General features: G+C 40.1%; 1 long non-coding RNA gene across 1 annotated transcript; it reads right to left on the reverse strand.

The window, feature by feature from the left end:
• Window positions 1-2,539: 2,539 nt before the first annotated feature.
• Window positions 2,540-5,347, reverse strand: LOC135469097 (uncharacterized). The gene is made up of 3 exons (XR_010444284.1): window positions 5,139-5,347; window positions 3,345-3,442; window positions 2,540-2,838 (listed from the first exon to the last, which is right to left on the reverse strand). It is a non-coding gene; the product is annotated as an uncharacterized LOC135469097 (long non-coding RNA).
• Window positions 5,348-6,959: the final 1,612 nt, after the last annotated feature.

Genomic DNA, 6,959 nt, shown 5'->3' on the forward strand with positions numbered 1-6,959 from the left:
AAATAGAATGAAAAATGAAAATTCTGAAATGGTTGTCGCTGCAAGATATCTAATACGGACACGCTATTAGTACTGCATGTGCGACTAATCCCTCAGCACGATCTTTTCGTGGTATTTCATTTTTACGGCATATAATCGAATGTAAGTAACAAAAGTATTTGCCAGTTATCTGATTCAAGTGCTCAATAATGCTTACGGCATTATATAATTGTCTCTATCCGTTCGCTTAATCTCTTATTGTATGTCACTTACCTTCATGTATAGTACGTAAATTATGCAAGTGAATTCATTTTAATGTTTCATTTTCAAAATGAGGTGATTTTTTGCCCGTTAAAGCTACCATGATATAATCACGACGTCGAATGTTTTGGAATGTGCTGATCGGTGGCAAGCATCTATATATACAGTGATATGAAATGTTGCAAAGCTTTCCTATCCACTTCCTATTTATCACGCGTACTGTGGAATCTTGTGATTCACAGGTGATTTGATTTTTGAGCAAATGATAAATATTTATGTATGTGCAGCTAAAATGTTGAGTTGTGCTACACATCTTCAACAAATCCCCCAAAAAATCTTTTGAAAGACAAACACAAATCTTATGAAAATGAAGTGAAATAATGAAAATGCCATAATCCGGCCATTTACTTCTTACTTTGCGGAGGGATTTAATTGTGACTTCAAGATCATGAAGCTATCTCCTTGTAGTAAACCGGGGAAATGCCGACATATTCACAAAGCATCAGACATCACCCTATAGTACACGCCACAGTACACAGGTGTCCTATAGCTGACTGAGAGTTAAAACCGAGGCATAATTTGATCACTTTTTCAGCAGGTATTAACGCCACACTCGCTTATAGTTCGCCGTCAGATCAGTAAATGGAGGAAAGCCGACTGCTCGCCGGGAGTAAACCTAGCTCACTTCCTGATATAAAACCACAGCCAAACCAGCGAACGGTTGATTTGATTCTGTGCGTTGGAATCAGAGGTTAATAGGCTGTGGAGAGAAACACACATAAACCCAATAAACCAGTGAGGGGTTGGAAGTTGGATTTGATGTTAAAGCATTGAACAAATAAGTATACCTTGATATCTTGTCCGCTACACGAGCTGATATAGATACATGATGATTTGGAAATTTTTTAAAAACTTTCAACTTTCAAAACTGCCAATATAAAAAATATGCAGTTTTAAGTAAACCACGAAGACACATTTTATACAGATTTACCACCAAATGTGACGTAATTCAGTTTAATAGACGAAATTTTGTCTCCCATAATCAATAAAATTGCGATCTGTAAGTTGGTCTGTATACACATGCATAGTTGGCACATGTTAGAAACGCAATCTACAAAAAAGTACCCAACGTTTTCAAACGTTCTTATATGGTATAACCTTTAAGGTATATCTATATACTAGAGCATGGATTGTGGATCATATGGATGTACAACACAGTTTTACATTTTTAACTTGCTACCTGCGCAAACTAAAACAAAAAGTATGCAATGTTAAATCTTATGAATTTTGATATTGTAACTCTCGAACTGAATTTACTATCGACAAGTTAATGTTGTTTCATCTAAAAACGTTTTCCAAGCGCTTGGAGGAGTGCATGGTGTCAAACTCCTATATAACCTTTCTTCTCATATGCACATTTGCCCCTTTTTACTGAATTGTTCTGTTTTGTGTGAACGGTGTAACATATTACGACTTAGATAAAAAATTCTTATTAACAAAGGCAATGCAAAAACGACTGTATATTTTTTCTTTTATATCTTGCAGTTGTCCGTGATTTTCCGTGTCCCTACATTGACAACAACAACGTGGAATGCCCAGTCACCGCATGTGTACAACGTAAGACGGAGGTTTTACAGAAGTCCTCCAATGTTTATTTACAATCTTCACCCGCGGCCATGGTTGATACGGTTAAAGATTGCCTGTGACGGTGTTAGACTGAGCAGAAAACGAGTGCTAAGTCAGCTTCGCATACGCTAGAAATCACCGTCTTGGATATTGATACTGCTGGGGTTGGAACAGTTTGCATCGCGGAAAACATTCGTTTTATTTAGCATGAAGGTATAAAAAAGTGAGTTTTCAGTTGGAATCTTTCCCCCCACATATATATGGCCACAGACCCCCATTAGTTTTCCATAAGCGACAATGTTAACGTTTAGCGCTGTAGCTCAGTCCCAAACATTCCGAGGCCAATAAGCTTTGGTGCATACCTGGCCCAGCCTGTGAGAAAGAAGCTGTAAAAATCTTGACATAGGTTGACCGTCAAAATCTGGACCTTTCCATGCCGGCAGCTGGGAGGGGTGCCTAGCAACGCCAAGGGGACGTCACTCGCAGCCTCATCACCACCTGTCTCCTTGTGTCCTCTCGCTCAGAATTTCAAACTTTCACCATTAAAACTCATACCTGCCCAAAGCTTAGACAATTTCCATCATTTTGATACCAAGCATGCACCTGTACACCAAAAACGGCAGGCTGGCAGCAAAAAAAGACTTTACACCCTAAAATACACAGAACTACAATCGTCCCTACCGAAAAACGGAAGTTGTAATGGGGGTCTGTGTCCTATCACACCAGCCAACTTTTTTCAAAATCAATAATTTTTGCACCACATAATGCTTACTACCTCTAAACCTCACACATAAAGTTACAGCTTGATACATGCAAAAACTTTTGAGTAGGAGGGATTTGACTTGGGGTACCCCTATCTTGGAAATGTGTCTGTTTGTCCGTCCTCAAGCACGAAGTTCAAAGCTCTGTAGTGCACATACCGTTCAAAATATCTCAACCAGGTCAAATGTTTTGGAAAGCTGGTATGTACATCTGCAAGAAAAATGAAAAAATTCCAATGACAAAGTATTTTACATTTTCCACTGACAAACATTTAGAAAATTATGGATTTTCAAGTAGATTTTCTTGTTTACAGCAGTGTTAAGAAAATACTTAAAAGCCAAAAGTGTCAAAATATATATCAAAAGACAGGTAATTTATCTGACAATTCACTTACAAAATATAGGACATACCTTTTAGCAACTTTGTGCAAAATTTGACTTAAAGTGATACAGGTGGGTAGCAAAGCGGAGTTTCAAAATTCCAGAAAAGTACATTTTGATCACCATCAAAGTAAACATATGCATCCAAATTGATATAGAAAGGCTCATAGGCACAGTTTCCATGGATAGGGCTAAAGAAAAGACTAGTATCCCTTTCACATAGTGATTCAAATGATAAAACCCTTTAAAAGATCACCCACTACCCCTCCCCCCCCCCACCCCCCACTACCCCCCTTTTCCGTCTCCCCCATGGCTGCCATTGGTTGGCTGGCTTACCTCAACTCACAGTGCAAAAGAATCCCACCACCTGTGTTGTTGCCTCAGACTAAATTAGTACTTTCCACATAACAAACACCAAAGTGTGACACTGGCATCTACAAGAGATAAGTAGAGGGGAGAAATATGAATTTGCCACTTACAAAAATAAAGCCACACAGTACATCCACATTGGTCATTCAGACAGTCAGCAAGGCAACCCTCCCAAGACATGTTGAAGGGACTCAAGAAGAGGGGAAAAGCTATACTTTTTAACCTGTAACAACACAGAAATCCTCAAATAATCAGTGAGAAATTACATCCGTAATCAGGTTCCACACTGGGTGTTCCTGGGTGGGCATGAGGAATGGACATTCAAACTGTCCGTAAATATGAGAAACCTGTGACGTTTCCCCGGTTGGGGGGGGGGGGGGCTGGGGGGCTGGAGGGGTATGTGTCATGGTGTAGTACCGGACCAATGACGGGGATTCTAGGTCGGCCAAGGGAGTGGAAGACTGCATCCGAATGGTCAGGCCTTTGAGGAAGCTGAACGGCTAGCAGACCCCACTCACCTAGGTAGATCCCAGTTCAATATATGCATAAACCAGGCAAAGTTCACTGACGCCATGTTTGGGAGACAAGATCTAAAGAGGGAAACCAAGACGAAAGCTCAGTAGGTATTAAACTAGGATGTGAAAGCCATATGTAGCTGTCTAATTTCTAACTTGTGTGTGAGGACATTGGAAACATAAAAAAAATCCCAGTTGCCCAGGGAGGTGGATGCCACACTGGGCCAGATACTAAAACAAAAACTCCTTGAGATGTCGCAGGAACAGCGTACTATGTCCTGGTGGAGAAACAGACACCTGGTGGGGCAGAGACTCATTTTCACAAGGGCAATATTCCAACAGATCACACTTACATGTATGCTAGAAACTTGAAATTGATCATTTTTGTTCCAACGCCATACATACTGTGTGAGTGCACATGTAACTTGTCAGAGGAATGAATATACACATGCAATGAAAACTACATGCATACAGTGGTTTATTTTTAAGTTTAAAGAGGAAAATTTACCCTGTCCACTTCAAATCTATGCCCAAAACAGCAGACAGTGTTGCAGCAGAGATGCCTGTTTTTAATGTTTTGTGACCTGCAGGATGATTTGAAGCACATTTACCTAGTGTGTGGTGGCACACATGGGAGGAACCTGACTTGGTTTGTAAATTAAATGCACACTGGCCCTCTCTACTACTCTAGCCAAGTAAATTAATCTGCTGATGTGTTTTTATCCACCTGTGTGAGGCTGGGCCCTTATATGTGATGCAAGGCCTTATTGACCATCCTTAATCACACCACCCTATCTATCAGCCACATACTCCAATTTCACTCGCAGCACTCAAATTTTGCATTATTTATCAAATGTCAGCCCCAAAAGAGACATTTTAAAAACCAGGAACAATGAAACGTTGTCTGTGTTTGTTCCAGTCTGTTTATACTCCTGTACTACCCTTGACCACAGAGCGTTTTAGCCGATTTTTAGACAAAATGGATATGTGGGGAAAATATAGAATTAAAAAGCTTTAAAACTGCTCAATCAAGTTCCATGTCAATGCAAACCACATCGCAGATGTACCCACCAAATATTATCAGGCTGCTGCGAAATCTGAGCACACAGTGACATATTACATGTTTTGGCACAAGTGGACAGATCAGGCCACAGACCCCCATTAGTTTTCCATAAGCGACAATGTTAACGTTTAGCGCTGTAGCTCAGTCCCAAACATTCCGAGGCCAATAAGCTTTGGTGCATACCTGGCCCAGCCTGTGAGAAAGAAGCTGTAAAAATCTTGACATAGGTTGACCGTCAAAATCTGGACCTTTCCATGCCGGCAGCTGGGAGGGGTGCCTAGCAACGCCAAGGGGACGTCACTCGCAGCCTCATCACCACCTGTCTCCTTGTGTCCTCTCGCTCAGAATTTCAAACTTTCACCATTAAAACTCATACCTGCCCAAAGCTTAGACAATTTCCATCATTTTGATACCAAGCATGCACCTGTACACCAAAAACGGCAGGCTGGCAGCAAAAAAAGACTTTACACCCTAAAATACACAGAACTACAATCGTCCCTACCGAAAAACGGAAGTTGTAATGGGGGTCTGTGTCCATATACTTTGTAAGAGGGATTACTTCCGGCGCCAGCACTGATGTTAGGTAAATAGGCGATGAAGCGAGGCGGTGGTCTTCACGAGTTAATGACTATTCCAGCCACACTTCCAGTACAAGGGACTTTGCATTCGGGCCTATACGAAACAAAACACAAAGTAAAAAAGGCGACTGAACTGGACAGAAAAAAAGCTAATTTTTTTGCTGTCTGATTTTCATGACGAATGGGGGGCGAAACGCAAACGGAATTTCGAAAATCTCTTAGATCTCAAAAAGAAAGCTTATGTTTCCAAATCTATCGTCCTCAGGAAAATCATTAGACTTGGGATATAAGAAAAAAGATTCAAACGACCTTTTGAGTAAAAAATAGTAAATTATTTATGTGGAAGGTTTCAATAGATAAATCTTGATTTCGCAAAACCTTCGAAAACTTCTAACTATTTAACCTTGTTGCAGAACTTGTAGGGTCGTACCAATGTGAGAAAACGTCACTCAATCGGAAGGGACGCACAGCTGGCGCGAGAAGTAGGCGAAAAAAAAGTGGAGCTATTTTCTAATTAGCCAAATGTAGTATCCAGATAGAACTATCGCCCTCTTACAAATTTACACCGTGAAAAACCTGTCAAAAATGGACCCGGCAAAGGAAACTAATTTACAGGATTTCGTCGATTACTTTCCAAGCCCCAGCGAGAGACTACAAATCTATTGAGACCTTGTCAACGGACGAGTCTTTTTTTTTTTTTTACCGTTCACTCTCCCCATATAGTCGTCTGGTGTTAAGATAGTCCTGCAGAGATTTACACACACTTTCTCTGTCCTTCACATATTTGTATATGCTCTCTTAAGAGAACGTAGATGTAGTCTCATGACCACGTGTGTTAATTGGACAAAGTAATAATAACGGGCAAGCCAAGGGAGGTAACTTTCCTATTTTCTAAGGATAATCATATTGCGTGAAATAACTTACACTAGGTACCTAAAGATTCAGTTTTTAAGTTCAGTAAAATGCATTGTGTACACAGAAACATGAAGGCAGTACATTTTAAGACAATTTATTGAATTATGTACTATCACTGAAAACACTCGTAATGGCAAAAGAATTTGCTACACACAAAGGGACAAATTCAACACATAGATGGAGAGGATGGGACAAGGATTGATTAACGTTTAATATGCCCTCAGGTCTAAATGTAACTCATATGTACATGTATCCAGTTAACTGTGCTATCCAGAACGTCCCATTATCCGCACTGCCGTACAGACTTTTGATTTATTGTCTCAGGGAAGTATTTTCAACAGCATCAACAACATAGTTTTAACTTCTGAGACTCCACCTACACACGAAGGCGTATAGTGAGCTTTGGTTGATTCAGATATTGATGACTATAAAAAAAATAATGATTACATTTTGTGTCATGCTTTCTTAGTACTTGTAAACTGTTTTACACTGTATTTGAACTTCAGTAATT

The sequence above is a fragment of the Liolophura sinensis genome, chromosome 6, assembly GCF_032854445.1.
Source record: "Liolophura sinensis isolate JHLJ2023 chromosome 6, CUHK_Ljap_v2, whole genome shotgun sequence".
NCBI classification, from domain to species: Eukaryota; Metazoa; Mollusca; class Polyplacophora; order Chitonida; family Chitonidae; genus Liolophura; species Liolophura sinensis.